Source organism: Bombina bombina, chromosome 2, assembly GCF_027579735.1.
Source record: "Bombina bombina isolate aBomBom1 chromosome 2, aBomBom1.pri, whole genome shotgun sequence".
Classification (NCBI taxonomy): Eukaryota; Metazoa; Chordata; class Amphibia; order Anura; family Bombinatoridae; genus Bombina; species Bombina bombina.
This window is the reverse complement of record NC_069500.1, coordinates 1,384,649,784-1,384,667,265: the sequence shown is the minus strand read 5'-3', so window position 1 is coordinate 1,384,667,265 and position 17,482 is coordinate 1,384,649,784.

The window sequence follows — 17,482 nt, the reverse complement described above, 5'->3', positions numbered from 1 at the left end:
GCTCGGCGGATAAGGGTGGCTCCATAGTCGTCCTTAATCGGACTGATTATGTTAAGGAGGCCCTTCGCCAGCTTAATGACACGGAGAACTATGCCCCCCTTGCATCCGATCCAACCAGAGCCTTCCAGAAAGAGCTATTTAGCTTCCTGGACGATGGATTAGAAGATGGACACTTTGACATTAAAACATTTGAGTATTTGTGTGTCAAACACCCTATAGTGCCCATCTTCCATCACTTGCCTAAAGTGCACAAATCCCTTACAAATATCAAGGGACGTCCGATAGTGAGCGGGATAGGTTCTTTAACTGAACATATTTCACAATGGATAGACAGCCTTCTACAACCATTGGTAGTCTCTTTGTTTGGTTACCTTCGGGACACCAAACATGTAATTGAGATATTGGAAGGCACAGATTGGAAATATGATGTATTCAGATGGGCATCGATTGATGTTGTTGCCCTATACTCGTCCATCCCCCACAAAGAGGGTTTGGAAGCGATAGCATACTTTCTGAAACATCACTCTAATTTTACCCATGACTTTCAGATGTATATCTTACGTCTACTTAAATATCTACTGACCCATAACTATTTTAAATTCGAGGATAGATTCTATCTCCAGAGATGTGGGACAGCCATGGGGGCGAAATTCGCCCCCTCCTATGCCAACCTGTTCATGGGTTGGTGGGAGCTGTCCCACATCTATGGAGATAGTAATCCCTTCAGACATTTCGTCCATTACTATGGGCGATACATAGATGACCTTCTGGTCATCTGCTTGGGTGATGATGTTGATTTTTCTAACTTTATATCCAACCTTAATGACAATACCTATGGTATTCGATTTACTTCTGAATTACATAATAATTCAATTAATTTTTTGGACATTACCTTAACTGGTACTAAAGAAGGAAAAATCATCAGTAACATCTATAGGAAACCCATTGCTGGGAATGCGTTGTTACACGCCAAAAGCTGCCACCCAACCCATGTCCCTTTTGCTGTTGCCAAAGGACAATTTGTCAGAGTGAAGAGAAACTGTAGTCAGGAAGACATGTTTTGTAAACAATCTGAAGATCTTACTAGAAGGCTCAAGCAAAGAGGCTACCCTGACAAAATCATACACAAAGCAAAGAGACAAGTTCAGAGTATTGATAGACATGAACTAATTAAAGAACAGTCTATGACATCCCGAAAATGTAACACTGATTCTCAGGGCATCACATTTGTCACAGAGTTCAGCGCTCAATATCAAGAGATATGCAGTATCGTTAAAAAACATTTTAACTTTTTGTCCGCTGATGACAAACTGGAAAAATGTGTAAAAAACGGACTACGCTGTTCCTATCGGAGAACACGTACTCTAGCAAATACTTTATCACCATCATCATTACCAGAACTTGACAAACCAACTAGTTCGTGGCTTACACAAAAGGGCCTTTACAAGTGCAGACAAAAATGCCGGGTTTGTGAGTATATCACAGCTTCAAACATATTCAGATCAGAGGTTACAGGGGAAACTTTCCCAATCACCAGTTGTTTGAAATGTACTACCACATATGTGATATACTTGCTCACCTGTACATCGTGCCACCTACAATATGTAGGCCTCACTACTAACGAGGTAAAAGTTCGAATCAGAAACCACCTGTCTACAATACAGGCAGGTGAGGCTAGTACTCCACTTGTTAGACATTTTGCCCGCAGTCATGACAAAAACATTAGTACTCTGAGATGGCAAGCCATAGAAAGGGTTTTCTGCCCCCGTAGAGGTGGCGACCGAGAGAAATTGTTGCAGAAGAGGGAGATGTACTGGATTTTCAAGCTCCAAACTAAGGTGCCAAATGGTCTTAACTCTGAATATGACTTAATCAATTTTTGGAAATAGTAGTCATTTTTGGGGCTTTTGTCCGATGGTTATCTCCCTCTTCTGCAGCGTATTTACATTTACATTTGTATTCACATTCATTTTCAATTCGCTTTTGTGCAAGAACCACATTTGCTATTTCTATTTTTGCTATCCTCATATGTACACTGTAGTGAGCTATATATATGAATCATGAAAAGTATACAAAGATTTTTGTTATGTAAACCAATATATTCTCATACTTTATTTACCTTATGGTTTACTCTAAATACTTTTCTTAAACAAGATGTTTATTATCATGCACTGATATTTAGCTTACTATTTTCAATAGTCATCTAGTGATTCAGTTCACTTAAGTTTCCATTCTTAAAACTCAAGTATTTCTGCATTCATCAAATATAGTGTTGTATATGATACATAATGTATACTATGAATATTTAATATAATGTCAATTCATTTATCTATGTATTTTCCTGAACTGGTTTATCCAGTGACTTATTTACACTTTAATATAGAGTATTTTTTGTATAGGGCACTTTAAATTAAATTGTATGAGCAGGCAATGACACACCTTGTTGAATTGACACACCTATTGACACACCTTGTTGAATTTTTAATTCATTACCTTTTAACCAATGAGATGTAACCTACTCCCTTAAATAGGTTGTAAGGTGTTTTTCTTAAACAGCTATGATTACGACCTGAGGGTCGAAACATGTCAGCCGTTTTGCACAAGTGACTGTGTCTCACTCACTGTTCCCATGGATGTTGTGGACTTTTAACTTATTTGTATTAAAGTTTGGACTTTTTAATCAATTTCGTCTGCTGCACTCTGCCTTTGTTACCTTTATATATATATATATATATATATATATATATATATATATATATATATATATATATATATACACATATAGACACATAAATATATACAGGGCCATCTTTAACGTGGGGCAAAAGGGGCAGCTGCCCTGGGCCCAGTCTTTGTTGTTGGGCCCCTGGCCCAAAGTAGCTGCCCGTGCTGCCAGCAAATAGTTTTCCTGGCTTTTTTACTATGTGATGCTGCCTTGCGATCTGCATCACATAGTACTTTGCTCCTCCCCTGCCTGCCCTGCGCCACATGCCAGCCTTGCCCGGGGAACTGTACATGTACTGGGGATCCTGCCTGGTTAACTGCCTGCCCTGGGACTGGTGGCGCTGGAGACTGTCACGGCTAAAGTCACTGTGCTGTCTGTAAGTATGATCCTGACCCTGTTAAACAGATTTAAAAAACGCCGCCCCCTGCAGACTCTCGGCCAATGTACCGCCAGCAGGGAGGTGTCAATCAACCAGATCGTACTTGATCCGGTTTATTTCCGGCGGTCTGTCCGCCTGCTCATAGCAGGCAGACATGTTATGGAGCAGCAGTCTTTGTGACCGCTGCTTCATAATTGCTGTTTCTGGCGAGTCTGAAGACTCGCCAGAAACACGGGCCCATACAGAGCTTGATAAATGGGCCTCTTAGTGACCAGACCACTTTTCCATTTGTTGACCGTTTGGTACCAAAGCTATTTTTACATTTCTGCAGTGTTTGTGTTTAGCTATAATTTTCCTCTTACTCATTTTGTTGTACCCACATATTATATACCATTTTTCTCGCCATTAAATGGACTTTCTAAAGATAACATTATTTTCATCATATCTTATAATTTACTATAATTTTTTTATGAAATATGATAAAAAATAATGGAAAAAACACACTTTTTCTAAATTTGACCCCCAAAATCTGTTAAACAACTACAAGTACCATAAAACACCCATGCTAAATAGTTTCTAAATTTTGTCCTGAGTTTAGAAATACCCAATGTTTACACGATCTTTGCTTTTTTTGCAAGTTATAGGGCAATAAGTACAAGTAGCACTTTGCTATTTCCAAACCATTTTTTTTTTTCAAAATAAGCGATAGTTACATTGGAACTCTGATATCTGTCAGGAATCCCTTAGACTACCCACCTGTCTATGTCTGTCTTGGTTTAATTTTACCAATAAACCTGTGTTATTCAGTTGAACCCGTGTGCAGTCTTACGTTTGTCTATATCCCTGAATAACCCTTCACATGTATATATTTTTAAAAAGAAGACAACCTAAGGGCCTCTATTTAACAAAGTCTGGGGGATTAGGTCCGCCAGACCTTGCTGAATGCGGAGAGCAATACGCTCTACGTATTCAGCATTGCACCAGCAGCTCACAAGAGCTGCTGGTGCAACGCCGCCACCTGCAGACTCGCGGCCAATGGACCGCCAGCAGGGAGATGTCAATCAACCCAATCGTACTCGATCAGGTTTATTTCCGGCGATGTCTGTCCGCCTGCTCAGAGCAGGCGGACAGGTTATGGATCAGCGGTCTTTGTGACTGCTGTTTCATAACTGCTGTTTCTGGCGAGTCTTCAGAAACACAGGCCCACAACCTCACTACGGAGCTTGTTAAATGGGTGCCAAGGTATTAAACTTGGGGTATTTTGACTCTTTTCATGCAACCATTTTACCACCAATCTATGCCAAACTTTGAAAGAAAAAAGTGGTGATTTTTTGACAAAATAGCAATTTAAGAATACATTTATTGAGAACTAGTCAATAAGCCTGCCCAGAGCGCAGTCTAATTATTTTTTAATCTACAGATGCCTAACACCCCCTTAAATTAACCCAAATTACCTAAACTAATAAATTCTAAAGTTAGAAAAAATAAAAAAAAATTAACACCTAGATTACGAGTTTTGCATTAGACTTAAAAAGCAGCGTTGGCCGGTCCTAACACTGCATTTTAATGCCCGCTGGTATTACGAGTCTTGCAGATACAGGTGTACCGCTCACTTTTTTGGCCAGACTTGGCAATACTGCAAATCCACTTACGTAAATTGCGTATCCTCTTTTTTCAATGGGACTTGCATAGCGCCGGTATTACAAGTCTGCCAAAAAGTAAGCGGTAGACCCTCTCCTGTCAAGACTGGTACCGCATTTTAAAGTCAGTAGTTAAGAGTTTTACACTACAAAGCCGTAGCATAAAACTCTTAACTAAAGTGCTAAAAAGTACCCTAACACCCATAAACTACCTATTAACCCCTAAACCGAGGCCCTCCTGCATCGCAAACACTAAAATATTTTTTTTTAACCCCTAATCTGCCAAACCAGACATCGCCGCCACTATAATAAATATATTAACCCCTAAACCGCCGCACTCCCGCCTCGCAAACATTAGTTAAATATTATTAACCCCTAATCTGCCGTCCCTAACATTGCCGACACCTACCTACATTTATTAACCCCTAATCTGCCGCTCCCAACGTCGCCGCCACTATACTAAAGTTATTAACCCCTAAATCTAAGTCTAACCCTAACCCTAACCCCCCTAACTTAAATATAATTAAAAGAAATCTAAATAAAAATTACTATCTTTAACTAAATTATTCCTATTTAAAACTAAATACTTACCTGTAAAATAAACCCTAAGATAGATACAATATAACTAATTAGGGCTTATTTTTATTTTACAGGCAAGTTTGTATTTATTTTAACTAGGTAGAATAGTTACTAAATAGTTATTAACTATGTAATAAACTACCTAGCTAAAATAAAGACAAAATGACCTGTAAAATAAAACCTAACCTAAGTTAAACTAACACCTAACACTACACTATAATTAAATTATTTCCCTAAATTAAATACAATTAAATTAAATTATCTAAAGTACAAAACCCCCCCACTAAATTACAGAAAATAATAAACAAATTACAAGATTTTTAAACTAATTACACCTAATCTAATCCCCCTAACAAAATAAAAAGCCCCTCAAAATAAAAAAAGCCCTAGCCTACACTAAATTACAAATAGCCCTTAAATGGGCCTTTTGCGGGAAATTGCCCAAAAGTAATCAGCTCTTTTACCTTTAAAAAAATTACAAATCCCCCCCAAAATAAAAACACCCCTACTCTAAGAATAAAAAAAGGCTTTTTGCAGGGCATTGCCCCAAGATAATCAGCTCTTTTACAAAAAATACACAAAGTCCCCTCTAACAGTAAACCCCCCCACCCACCAAACCCCCCAAAATAAAAAACCTAACACTAAAAAAACCTAAACTTCCCATTGCCCTGAAAAGGGCATTTGTTTGGGCATTGCCCTTAAAAGGGCATTTAGCTCTTTTACTGCCCATCAATAATCTAAATAAAAAATAAATTTTAAAAAAAAACTTTAAAAAACCTAAGTCTAACCCCCAGGTTGCTACTCACCGTTCCTGAAGTCCGGCGGAGAAGATCTTCTTCCAGACGGGTCCATCATCTTCATCCACAGCAAAGGCGACGCAGAGCGGAGATGCGGAATGGTGTTTCCAGATGTGGTGATCCTCAGAGGCGGCGATGATCCTTGGCGGCGATGGTCCTTTGCAGTGGTTCCTGGTGGCGGTGCTCCACAGCGGCGTGGAGGTTCCTCTTCATGCGATCCTCCGCCACACACTGAAGATTAAATGCAAGGTACCCCATATTTATTGGGATACCTTGCATTCCTATTGGCTGGCATTTTCAAATCAGCCGTTAGGAGGTGAGCTTACGCTGCATCCCGGTGGATAATATCCCGGTGGATTCCAAAAATGGCAGGAGGGTGAAAGAATCCACCTTGATTTATTTTGTCCTCGCGCTGCCAACCTTCCATTGAGAATGCGTGCACAACTGCCGACAGTGACGGACATTACAAATGCAATTATAGTATAGATGTTACTGCCAAATAACACCCCAATATGTGTTCATCATGTACCCATGTACATTTCTGAAGCCAGCCAATGTAATTTACCCCCATCAAACCATATATTTTTGAAAAGTAGACACTCTAGGGGTACAGGTGGCCCTCGTTTTACAACGGTTCAATTTACACTGTTTCAGAATAACAACCTTTTTTTCCAGTCATGTGACAGCTATTGAAAAGCATTGAGAAGCAGTGCATTTATTAAAATAGCCAGTAGGTGGAGCTGTCTGCTTGTTTTGCAGCAAAGCCAATCAAGCTGAAATTAATCCGTTTAACCAGACCTGAGCTATTGAGCAGATTTCAAAGGAACAAGATCTTCCTGTCTATAAATCATTCCAGATTGAAATGCATAGAAAGAATTGTTTGCATAAAAATGCAAGTGAAGTCTGTGTTGTGTGATTATTTTATTAGGTTTATAATGCTGTTTAGGAAATGTTTTTGTTCATTTAACTTAGTTTAATTATATATTCTGTGTTGTGTGATTATTTTATTAGGTTTATAATGCTGTTTAGCATTTAAAGTCTTCATTTCAAAGCTTTAAAAATAATGTATTAGGTGTTACTTATGACAATTTTGAGAGGGGCCTGGAACCTATCTCCCTCACTTCCCATTGACTTACATTATAAACTGGGTTTCAATTTACAACGGTTTTGATTTACAACCATTCCTTCTGGAACCTAACCCCGGCGTAAACTGAGGGCTACCTGTATTTGAAATGCAGGTATTTTAAAACTTCACATGCACTAATTCAACCACTAGTCTTTGTAAGGCTTTTGGGTTGTCATTTTTTACACACATTATACTTTAGGCAGGAATTCTTAGTTTATGTTATGTGTTAATGCAAAAAAAAACTGATACCACCCATGAATAGTTTTGTTGGGTTCTCAGGGGGCTAAAAGGTCTTATTTTTAGGGGGCGATTCCAGTTTTCCATCTTGGTATTTTCACATCGGTCATCATGCACCCAAGTCCTATTTGGGTCATTTCTGAAGCTGGCCAATGTAATTTACCCCCATCAAACCATATATTTTTTATAAGTAGACACCCTAGGGTATTTGAAATGCTGGTATTTTAACACTGTCATACACTAATTCAACCACCAGTCTTTGTCAAACTTTTGGGTAGTCATTATTTTGTGTTATTTTTCACACATGTTGTACTTTAGGCATTGATTCTTAGCTCCTTATTTTTAGGGGGCGCATTCCAGTTTTGCAACTTGGGATTTTCACATCTGCCATCATGCACCCATGTCCTATTTGGGACATTTTCTGAAGATGGACAATGTAATTTACCCCCATCAAACCCTAGGCTATTTGAAATGCTTGTATTTTAACACTTTCATGCACTAATTCAACCACCAGTCTTTGTCACACTTTTGGGTAGTGATTTTTTTGTTTTATTTTTCACACACATTGTACTTTAGGCATGGATTATCAGTTCCTGCTATGTGTTACTGTCAAAGAATACCTGCTATCTGTTCAGCAAGATCTCATGAGTACAGTGATACCACCTATGCATAGGTTTGTTGGGTTGTTTGGGGTTTGCAATGCCAAACTTCTGACATGTGTTTGTGATTTTTTTCAAATTTATCATATCTTCTTTGACTATATTCTCTTGAGGGTCTTTTTTACATACCCCAATTTATTTGCTCGCCATGAACGTGCATATATTTCAGAAGTTGAGACCGCAAGGTATTGTATATGGGGTGTTTTGATGCCTTTGATGCAACTGTTTTAGCCAAAAAAATTGGAGAAAGTGTATAGTTGTATTTTTTTCATTTTTACACACTCATTGCTTTTTGGCTATGGTTTAGGAGAGCCTGTTGTAAGTTATCGCAAAAAAACACTCCAGGTTGTTTTCTGCAAGACCTCCTGAGTACACCTATGGCCCTCATACATAGGTTTGCCAGGATTTTGGAAAGGCTCTATTGCAATGTTATGTTATTAGAAATTAGGGGAATTTTTCTGAAAGGCCTATCTTTAGTGTGGGGCCTATCACATATCCCAGTTTTATTTATTGCCATGAAAGTGTATATTTTTGAAATGTTGATACCCCAAGGTATTGTATATGGTGTGCTTTGATGCCTTTGATGCAACCGTTTTAGCCAAAAAAAAATGGAGAAAGTGTATGGTGGTAATCTTTCAATTTTCATTTTTACACACACATTGCTTTTTGACTATGATTTAGGAGAGACTGTTGTAAGTTATTGCAAGAAAAAAAACACTCCAGATTGTTTTCTGCAAGGCACCCTGAGTACACCCATGCCTCCCAATTTTAGAACTTATACAAAATATAAGTAAAAATGTAAAATGTAAAAATCTGGCACAGTAAAAGTAAAAAAAAAAAAAAAAAAACCCTCTAACAGTGAACATACCGAAAAAAAGAATAACAGCAATTTTTTTTATTTTTTAGTTTTTTTAATAGACCCTTGTATGATACCGCTTGAAGCAGTCCCCAATGCAAAGTCCAGGCTGTCCAGGGCAATCAGGACAGTAATATATGCTGTCTCTTCTCTGCCCCCTCTTGGTACAGACTCTGCATTTTTTTGTGGTTTCTGCTTTGCGGCAGTAGGGGGGATTTAAAAAAAAAAATGGGTAGCCTCAACTCTGCTCTCTCCCATCACCACCCAGGGAGCAGGTGCATCTTGGTACAAAATCAATTAAATGATCTGGAGCTGAAACTGTAAAAAAGTATGTTTCATTCCGTGGTTTGCTTTTTGAACAACAAAAAAGCGTTGTGAGTTGCAATCTGCATTAAGTAAATTGCAACCATTTTGTACCAGGCCCTTGTCTTCCGCATAATTATGTAAGGGCTGCAGCAGCTGATCTGCCAGATCAACCCCACCCATATGCCGGTTATAAGCCTTGATGCACACTGGCTTCCTTATGAGCTCAGCTCTGCCACGTACAGAGACCTCCACCATCCTCTCTGTGTGGATAGTGGTAAGAAGCAGGGGCGTATTTATCCCTAGGCCAACAAGGCCGGTGCCTATCGTGGCAGATTTGGGGGGGGCGGCAAAGTGGCCCTTTCAACTGCATATTTTTTAAAAAAATGTTCCTGTAAAATTGAAAAAAAAATTTTTTCGTTATACGGTCACGTGACCCGGCTTTTTGCCGAGGTCACGTGACGTTTTCTGTTACTTCCGCCGCCCGCCTTCTTGTCCCAGACTGTTGCCGAGTCTGACTTGCCGCCTTGAACGATGCTGCATCGATGCATTGAATACCCGATTACTGTGTTCATGACATCATCACGTGACCCAGCGCTCCCAAGCCCTGCTTACGGTGAAGAGCAGGTAAGGAAGTGCCTTCTGGAGTCATTGCGCTGGGTAAGGACTCCGTTGCGAGGTGTGTGTGTGTTCCCTATGTGGCTCCCACACACAGCTGGTTTCTGGCATACTATCACTATCTGCGATTTCCGGACTCAGACTCTGTCAGCAGATGTATAATTATTGTACCCAGGCAGCACTATCCATAGCAGTGGTGCTGGTCACAGACACACCGTGCATATGCAGGGTCTAGTGCAATACACAACTTATACATGTTCTAAAGTAGGTATACTATTGGGTAACACAAAGTATGAGGAAACTTTGAGTGCTCCCCTGTGCTACCCCTTACTGTAAAGAAAACGAGTGTCACAGTGTTGAAACGTGTAGTCTCATTGCCTGACCCTTATATAATCCATTCCTAAGTGTGATGTCCTCAGACTAAGGTTACCCCAAGTGACCATACAAACACAGTGACACATTGTGCACAGTACACCAGCTTAAGATAAATCATATACACACACTGATATGCTGTGCTCAGGCATTCTAAGCTACTTATTAGTACAAAATGGAGAACAATTTTGATATGGCCTCTTATGTCTACCATTGGCATGCAAGATTGATTTACTAGATCTACAAATGGTAAATGTGTCTAAATATTTCCGTGCAATTTTGTATACTGTATTAATATTAAATCATTTAATGCCTAAAAGACACAAGTCTTGTTTTACAGAATTTGTATTAAAGTGCTTTGGTTTCATTAGTATGATTTATTCAGTTGAGTAAGAATTCTCAAGAAGGGTGTTTCATGTCATAAAAAATTAGAATTAAAAAAAGTTTCAATTATCCATGATATCACTCATTGAGGAAAAACTCTTGAAAGATTTTTTTTTGAGTCACAGGTAAATCAAATCATGAAAAATAAATTAGGGGTTTAACATTTTAGTACCATTCCAAGTGGGTCTAGGAGTGGAAAGGTTTGAGGACTGTACCTTGACTATGCAACATCTTGTGTGTGTGTGTGTGTATATATATATATATATATATATATATATGTGTGTGTGTGTGTGTGTGTAACAGTTGTTTTAAATAGTCTTTGTCTTTCACATAAATGCATTGAGCATCTCTATTTCTAGGAAAAAAATTATAAAGATGCCATAACTGCAAACGGCCATGAATAAAGGTCCCTCTCTGAGGACAACTATACATTTTTATTGTAATGTCTGGAGCAGCTACTACAGCTTTATTTAGAAGAGCCTGAAATGGGATTTGTGTGGTCTTTCATTGCGTCATATAACAAACCAATTAGGCTGTGCAGAAATATCTGACAGATGCACCACCAAAGCTGTTACATTAACTATTTAGGTACCCTATACAAACTACAGCACAGTTATTAAACGTCACTGCATTGGTAATGTCACCACCACTGAAATAGAATGTCACAACTGTTTATTGAGTTGGGCTGGACACTGTGTGGCACTGACTACTAATACGATGCAGGAGATTCTAGTAATATCTGATGTTCGAGGGAGGGGGTAGCATGAATCATTATCTATAGATTTATAGCCTCTATCAATATTTTTCAAATGCATTGAAAAGAATGTCTTCATTTGACTGATATGATATGCATATAAAATACATGAGAATATACAAAACGCTTTTTCTATTGCTGGGGAAAATGTAATTTTAAAATGCAGCAGAAAAAAAAAATCACAACTCCAGAACCAAAAAATTATGTCAAAAAATTACCTAAAACCAACTGCTCCGCATGGTGCAGAGCTGAGGTCTCCCCCCTTCGTAGTCGGTGCGTGCAAGTTGTCCTGGGAAACCTGTGCAATTATTTTTAATTGTACCGCAAGCTACTGTATCAAAGCAATACAGTAGCTTGAACAAAAGGACACTTGTATAGTAATTATCTAAGTACAAGTGGTACTCTTTGTTCATTAGGGGTAATATCAGGTCCCAGACAATCTTACCAGTAGTTCCCATATGTTCTAGGCAACCTGGAGGATCAAGGTGGCTATCCTTTCCCTCATACACCCAGAAGGAAGGAATATACTGCTTGAATCCCAGCCTTCCCATATACTTCATCAGGGATTCATACACGCATATATTCCCTCCAGGTGTATAAGCCTCTGCAAACCTGGCAGCAAAGTTGGTAATCAGAGGGTGGATTTTATACAGTCTCGTCAAATTGGGGATGCTCCCTAGGGGGCACAGGATGTTGTTGCGGAAGTGCATGAAACGTAGAATCATTTCATACCTCTTCCTCAACATATTCTGGGAGAAAATGGGGGTAGAGCAGATGGGGCTACTGCTCCAGTAGGGGCGAATGAAGGGTTTCTTTATGATGCCCATCAGCATAGTCAATGCCCAGAATTTTTTAAATTCTGGCACATTGATGGGGGGCCATTGCTGCTTTGCAAAATATGTTTCAGGCTTTGCAGCATGGAACTGATAGGCATATAAATTAGTTTGGGCGACGATGTTCCCCAATATATCATCGCCCAGAAACACTTCCAGAAACTGTTGGGGACTAAATCCTGCAACATCCATATTGATGCCAGGATTTGCTGTGAAGGGTGGGCCTCTGGAGATGAGAAGTTACCCACTCTTCAGCGGCATTGGCAGCAACATGCCTCCTTCTGGCAGGGGGGCTAGCAGGATGGCTGGCAGGGGGCTAGCAGCCACAGATGCATCACTATCAGTTGAGACTGCATCTAATGATGTATATGAGCATATGGCAGGGTCAAAATTGGGGTCTGAGTCAGACATAGAGGCATCCGACTCTGATGCAAGGATGGCATACGCCTCCTCAGCACTATATATTCTCTGTGACACAAAATTTAAATTAACTAAATTAACTAACTGGCTCTGGAAAGAGCCTTTGAGTCTCACAAAAAAATACTAAAAAAAAATTAACCCCCCAAAAAATGCACAGACAGCAGAAAAGTACAGCTATGCTACAGCCAGTGATTTATAGTGATCACTGGCAAGCTAGGGATTAATGGCTCTGCAAATTAAATTAAATTAAATTAAATTAGCTAAATGACTCTGAAAAGAGAATTTGGGTCTCACAAAAATGACTAAAAAAAAGGAACCCCCCAAAAAATGCACAGGCAGAAAAAAAGTGCAGCTATGCTACTGCAAGTGATTTATAGTGATCTCTGGCAAGCTAGGGGTTAATGGCTCTGAAAAGAACCTTTGGTCTCACAAATATATTAAATAAATCTCTCTCTTCTAAACACAGATCTCTTTCTCCAACAAAAATGCAAGTGAGGAGAGGGACGGAGATCCACACTGGTGAGAGTCAATATTTACAAATATTGACATGATCAGACAAATGGGATATTTTATTATATTTTTTTTTTTATTGTGGCAAGCTCAGATTGGATGACCCTAGCCTTCCCCTATGATGAGGTAGGCTAGGGACACCCCCAGAGGCTCCATGATGTACTGGGCATCACCATCTTTGAAGCCTCATGGGGGTGGGGATAAATCTAAATAAAATTACTACAATTAACTAAATTATTCCTATTTAAAACTAAATACTTACCTATAAAATAAACCCTAAGCTAGCTACAATATAACTAATAGTTACATTGTATCTAGCTTAGAGTTTATTTTTATTTTACAGGCAACTTTGTATTTATTTTAACTAGGTACAATAGTTATTAAATAGTTATTAACTATTTAATAACTACCTAGTTAAAATAAAGACAAATTTACCTGTAAAATAAAACCTAACCTACGTTACAATTACATCTAACACTACACTATAATTAAATTAATTCCCTAAATTAACTACAATTAAATACAATTATCTAAAGTACGAAAAAAAACCACTAAACTGACTGGAACAGCCAATAGGATTGAGGTCGCATTCTATTGGCTGTTCCAATCAGCCAATAGGATTGAAGTTTAATAATATTGGCTGATTGCATCAGCCAATAGGATTTTTTCTACCTTAATTCCGATTGGCGGAATTGAAGGGACGCCATCTTGGATGACATCATTTAAAGGAACCTTCATTCAGTTGTCGGATGAAGAACGAAGAGGATGCTCTGCGTCGTATGTCTTGAAGATGGACCAGCTCCATGCCGGATGGATGAAGATAGAATATGCCATCTAAATGAAGACTTCTGCCCGTCTGGAGGACCTCTTCTGGCTGGCTTGGATGAAGACTTCTGCCCGTCTGGAGGACCACTTCGCCCGGCTTCGTTGAGGACTTAGGCCCGGTTGGGTGAAGACTTCTCAAGGTAGGGTGATCTTCAAGGGGTTAGTGATAGGTTTTATTAAGGGGGGATTGTGTGGGTTTTAGAGTAGGGTTGGGTGTGTGGGTGGTGGGTTTTAATGTTGGGGGGGTATTGTACTTTTTTTTACAGGTAAAATAGCTGATTACTTTGGGGCAGTGCCCCGCAAAAGGCCCTTTTAAGGGCTATTTGTAATTTAGTATAGGGTAGGGCTTTTTATTATTTTGGGGGGGCTTTTTTATTTTATTAGGGGGATTAGATTAGGTGTAATTAGTTTAAAAAACTTAATTAATTAAGTAATTATTTTATTATTTTCTGTAATTTAGTGTTTGTTTTTTTTGTACTTTAGATAATTGTATTTAATTGTATTTAATTAAAGTTAATTTTGGGAATTAATTTAATTATAGTGTAGTGTTAGATGTAATTGTAACTTAGGTTAGGTTTTCTTTTACAGGTAAATTTGTCTTTATTTTAACTAGGTAGCTATTAAATATTTATTAACTATTTAATAACTATTCTACCTAGTTAAAATAAATACAAAGTTGCCTGTAAAATAAAAATAAATCCTAAGCTAGCTACAATGTAACTATTGGTTATATTGTAGCTAGCTTATGGTTTATTTTATAGGTAAGTATTTAGTTTTAAATAGGAATAATTTAGTACATGATAGTTATTTTATTTAGATTTGTTTAAATTATATTTAAGTTAGTGGGGTGTTAGGGTTAGACTTAGATTTAGGGGTTAATAACTTTAATGTAGTGGCAGCGACGTTGGGGGCGGCAGATTAGGGGTTAATAAATGTAGGTAGGTGTCGGCGATGTTAGGGATGGAGATTAGGGGTTAATAATATTTAACTAGTGTTTGCGATGCGTGAATGCGGTGGTTTAGGGGTTAATATATTTATTATAGTGTCGGCGATGTCCGGTTCGGCAGATTAGGGGTTAAAAAAATTATTTTAGTGTTTGCGATGTGGGGGGGGGCCTCAGTTTAGGGGTTAATAGGTAGTTTATGGGTGTTAGTGTACTTTTTAGCACTTTAGTTGTGTTTTATGCTGCGAAGTTAGCCCATAAAACTCTTAACTACTGACTTTTAAATGCGGTACCAGTCTTGACAGGAGAGGCTGTGTGGCTCACTTTTTGGAAGACTCGTAATACCGGCATTATGCAAGTCCCATTGAAAATATAGGATACGCAATTGACGTGGATTTGCGGTATTTCTGAGTCTGACCAAAAAAGTGAGTGGTGAGCCTGTCATTTCAAGACTCGTAATACCAGTGGGCGTTAAAATGCAGCGTTGGGACCTCTCAACGCTGCTTTTTAAGGCTAACGCAAGACTCGTAATCTAGCCGATTGTTTCTACACAATTAGTTAAAATAGTAAATAAATAGTAAATCATGTGCCTAAAGGAAATGTTAAAATACTATTAGTTACATAATAGAGGTTCATGGCTTTTTTAAGATAAGATGGAAAGAGATGGCTTAAAAGATGCAGGGATTTTTTTTAATACTGTTAGTAAATTCTGATTTACCACAATTTTCTGCCACTCAGACATCAAACGTATAAATAAATATTGTGTTCAGTATAATTATATACTAACATTATTTATGAAGGCTTTTTAACACCAATGTCATAAACAACAAATAAACTGTGCATAAGTGGTCAAATGCTTGTAAAATAAATGATGTATCAAGGCTGTCCCTCCTTAGCACCTTCACATGAGAGCGATCACATCAGCAGCCAGTGAGAGCTAAGAGGAGCACACCCCAGTAATGCACTGCGGATCTGCCTAGTGGAGCGAGGAAGTGAAAGGCTGACAGCTCTGCCCTCTTAAAGCCACGACTGCTTTTTGCTCCCTGCAGACGTTTGTAAAAAGCACAGCCAGGCAGCCAGCAGCCAAAACACAGCAAGGACTGTTGCTGCCCTGCATTACATGCTCCAGCCGTACTATGGAATGCGTTGACGTAGGGTTGCGCATGCGCAATAGGTGCAGTAGGAAAATCTGACAGAACAGGTGTAAAACCTGTAGTTTTATACTTAAACTATGTTAATGTCAACATTAACTGCATCTAAATTTAGAAACCAGTTAATTTGCAGATTCCCTAGTTAGGGCCAGATTACAAGTGAAGCGCTAATTAACACGCTACCTTGAGTGTTAAAGGGACATGCAACCCACATTTTTTCTTTAATGATTTAGAAAAAGAATGCAATTTTAAACATCTTTCTAATTTACTTCTATTATCTAATTTGTTTTATTCTCTTGATATTCTTTGCTGAAAAGCATATCTAGATATGCTCAGTAGCTGCTGATTGGTTGCTGTACATAGAAGCCTCATGTGATTGGCTCACCCATGTGCATTGCTTTTTCTTCAACTAAGGATATCTAAAAAAATTAAGCAAAATAAATAATAGAAGTAAATTGTAATGTTGTTTCAATTTGTATGTTCTATCAGAATCATGAAAGAAAGATTTTGTGTTTAGTGGCCCTTTAATTTGCGATAGAAGTAAGCTTTTTGCACGTCGGGTTGCACTCGTATCATGAGTTAAAAGTAAACTGTTTTTGCTTGCACGCTAACCCGACAAGCACAAAAAGCCGAACTTGCAATATTGCGTGCGTGTTCACGTATTCCCCCATAGAAGTCAATGGAGGGAAAAAAAAAACACTCTTGTGCAAATCCAAATGCATATTTTCATGTGCGCTAACCCAACATGAAAATATGAATAGTTCACATTCCAATGTCCGTCACATACAGGAATATGTTCTATTTATTTATAAATAAATAGTTTTTCATATATATGATGCTTTTTTATACAATATATATCTATACTTTTATATATATATATATATATATATATATATATATATATATATATATATATATATAGATAGATAGATAGATAGATAGATAGATAGATAGATAAACATGATTATATTTAGGTATAGATATATACAGATATATTATTATCATATTTGTATAGCCCCACCCCCACAGAATTTTCGTATCGCTGGTATATATATATATATATATATATATATATATATTATATATATATATATATGAACATTGGAATGTAACATTTTTACAGTAAATACATAGTTAAAACCTTTATTTAATATGAATATTGCATAAGTATGATTTTCCATGTTTTCTACTACTTAACTGCAAAGGACTGCAATGCACTTTTTCTGAAATATTTTTTATTAGATAGTGTTGTTATAAGTGTAACTCTACTTTGTAATGTATTTTTTATGTGTTTTGTGCAACTTTTTTTTTGCAAAACAGTTAACCAGAGCTCTGAAGCCGCCGTAATCATTCTAGCGCAAATTGAGATTG